Source organism: Coregonus lavaretus (genome assembly GCF_964263955.1).
Source record: "Coregonus lavaretus genome assembly, chromosome: 33".
Taxonomy (NCBI): domain Eukaryota; kingdom Metazoa; phylum Chordata; class Actinopteri; order Salmoniformes; family Salmonidae; genus Coregonus; species Coregonus lavaretus.
This window is the reverse complement of record NC_140020.1, coordinates 12780107-12783898: the sequence shown is the minus strand read 5'-3', so window position 1 is coordinate 12783898 and position 3792 is coordinate 12780107.

Sequence of the window (3792 nt, the reverse complement as noted above, 5' to 3'; positions counted from 1 at the left end):
ATTTTGTAGTTATTAGTATTACCTATGGTCAACATGGTGAAGTTTAGGTTGTTAGTTATTTATTTTGAGTATAAGACAAGACCCTTTTGCTAGTATTGCTCATGATGTGTTCTTCGTATAGCCTATGATTTGTTGATAAATCGCCCTGAATTTAGGCGAACAATATAGTCCAAATACTAGTGGAATTCTCTAGACCTGAGTACATTACTTGACAAGTCTACATAGAAACATAGTAATAGATGATTTCCCTGATCCCATTATCCTGTGGCAGCTCAGGGGGGGTTTCAGTACTGTAAGACCACTGTTATGGCCTTGGGCTCCCTGGTACCGCTAGGAACATCTCTCCCTAAGGCCGCAGGGCCACCAGCACCGCTAGTCCGACTTACAGCGATTACTCTGACTGACTAAATCTAATGTGCCAATGTCCTATACAGTCACAAACAGGTCAAAAAGGAAGGTCTCATTCTTGATTTTCTGCATATATTAGGTGGTTAGTGGTTGGAGAGAAGAGTCATGGAATATGGAATATTGTGTTATTTACAGACCACGTGGATGACAATGCATGAATGTTTGGATGGATGGATGAATGGATGGATATTTCATCGAATGCATACAGCAAGATACATCAGTGGGATAGGGACGCAAAAGAAGGTATGTGAATTATTAGATTACATGGGACATTTATGAAAATGTATTGCTATCATTGTCTTTTACTAGGTTATTGAGTGTTTTGTTTCTCTTTGTGCCTCTAGTAAGGCTGGATTACTATGAAAAGGCAGTTTTCTCATAGGGGATGGATTTAGCTGTTTTGAATTTGCCACCATATTTTAATTTTTTAATTTTTATTTCACCTTTATTTAACCAGGTAAGCCAGTTGAGAACAAGTTCTCATTTACAACTGCGACCTGGCCAAGATAAAGCAAAGCAGTGCGATAAAAATAACAACAACACAGAGTTACATATGGGATAAACACAACATACAGTCAATAACACAATAGAAAATCTATATACAGTGTGTGCAAATGTAGTATGTTATGGAGGTAAGACAATAAATAGGCCATCTGCAGTGTGGTACTGATGTATTGTTTTTTCCCCCTTTGGGCTACCTCTCTGTCCAACAGTTCTTCTGTCTGTGTTTTTCTACACTCGTTGAAAAAAAGGTGATATCTAGAACCTAAAGGAGTTATTCGACTGTCCCCATAAGATAACCCTTTGTAGAACCCTTTAGGGTTCAATGTAGAACCCTCTGTGGAAAGGGGTTCTACATGGAACCCAAAAGGGTTCAACCTGGAACCCAAAAGGGTTTTTCTACCTAGTACCAAAAAGGGTAGCCCAACAGCAGTTCTCCTATGGAGACAGCCGGGGAACCCTTTTGGAACCCTTTTTTCTAAGAGTTTAGGAGTCTGTGCCAGCTTTCCTCTCTGTGTCAGTGGTGCCTAACATAGAGGTGATACCATAGTATAACAACAGTATGAGATAGCAGCCATCTACCCTCTCTCAAAACTGGCAAATCAAGACACCTATATTTAAGAAGGGCATTTTTTATATAACATAACAAGGAATCCAAGTTAATGAAGGATTCCCTGAGGATAAGCAGTCATTGACATACCAATACATCACAGATGAGAATATTGCAGGAATGTAAAAAACAGTTTGAGGAGCCTCCTGTTGCACAGTGAGGAACCATGTAAGAGCATTGCAAAGTTATTTGGTTTTCCTGACTCTGATGCCCTTGTCAAATGCCATGGGACATGAAATAGCCACTCTCAAGATGGGCATGTTTTGAATAAAGGATGTGGCTATGGTGCATCAGAGTAGATTGGTGTAATCTGTTCAATGATCTTGTTAGATCATATTCAATTCACTCCTTAGGCTGCTTCCTCTGTCGATACTGCTGCTGTTACTGTCCTGAATGTCATTATGTCAGTGTTGCACATATAGAATTACCAGTAGCAGATTTTTTTCATTCATTTGACATCAAAGCTAGTCCTGTCTGAGTAGAGAAGCACAGTGCTTCTTTGAGGTCCATATTTTCCAGATATCAATTCCAAAGGAATTCAGCAGAGGTCAGTATTCACTAGCAAATTGCTGCATCACGTTCTCAAACCCAACGCTGAGAAATAGTGTGAGCCTGTGAAGACATCCCTATGGCCAGCATCTCAGAGCGTGATCTGGTAACACCAAAACATTGCAGACACTGATCATCCATAGTAAGCCTTGTAATTTGTGTATAAATCCAATATCAAAGGTATGAAATCCCCACTGGTTAAAAACTGGTTGAATCAACGTTGTTTCCACATCATTTTAACCCATAACATGAATGTGATGACGTTGAATCAACGTGGAAAACTGATTGGATTTGCAGAAAGTCCCCAACGTAAGGGCATTTTCTATTTTTTTCACCCAACCTTTAACCTAAATCCAATGACGTGACCTTTTTTGTTGAATTCACATTCGTTGACAACTCATCCAAATGTATGTCAAAACTTTGAACTGACATCTATGCTCAGTGGGTCTCCTTTACGTCAGACTGTGTAATACAAGGTCTTGGCCCAGGATGTCTGCCAAATCACTTTTTTATTAGGAGCTCTATCCTAAACTGGGTTTGACTTGCTGACAAATCTATGGATATAAACACACTGATCCCTCATAACATATCCATCTAGTACAGTATGTCTCAGCCCGGTCTCAGACATAGACACACACAATCCCCCTGTCTGGGAGCTGCATGGAAGCTTTTTATTCGATTTCGTGATCAGTCTGGAGGGGCAGGAACCATCCACTGAGTCATCTGGACATGTTTGGGAGACCATTGGTTCCTCTTCCTGTGACAGAGAGATGATTATTGAGCCCAGAGGAGGGTAGTTAGAGAGACTCAGACCACTGTCATTTCTCAAGGCCTCACAGACAGACTGCTGTGGGTAGTGTGTAAACACACCCATCTGGCCAAACCACCGGGGAATGACCTTTTCCCATCCTATCCCTCTCCTCTCTCCCCCTCCTGTCCTCCTGTCCTTGGATCTTTTACAGCAGCAGACTCACAATCAACAATTGGCACTCCCCTCGAACGGCATTCACTGGTCCTCAAGCCACGGAGACATGCTTATATAAGACAAGATCCTGACAAGTCTACTACTACAGAAGGTGCAGTTTTTTCCTGGCTGGCTGGAGGATATGGTGGGAAACAAATGGGCGATTGTCGTGGCCTTTCTGATTCTGAGGCCTGTTATGTAAAGTCTCGCTTTGATGCTGCTTAGCACAGGATGAGGCAAAGGCAGCCGGGAATTGAAAAGGACATAAAACTAATTCCTCAATCATGCAGTATGGGGCCAGCCAGGAAAATGGCAACAAAAGACATGTATCCACTACAGATTTAATCAAAGCACACAGTGTAGGCTAGAAAATATTTATTGTTTGTATGGCTGTCCATCTGACAACACATATATACTGTATATACTTTATACAGTGGGGAAAAAAGTATTTAGTCAGCCACCAATTGTACAAGATCTCCCACTTAAAAAGATGAGAGAGGCCTGTAATTTTCATCATAGGTACACGTCAACTATGACAGACAAAATGAGAAAGAAAAATCCGGAAAATCACATTGTAGGATTTTTAATGAATTTATTTGCAAATTATGGTGGAAAATAAGTATTTGGTCAATAACAAAAGTTTCTCAATACTTTGTTATATACCCTTTGTTGGCAATGACACAGGTCAAACGTTTTCTGTAAGTCTTCACAAGGTTTTCACACACTGTTGCTGGTATTTTGGCCCATTCCTCCATGCAGA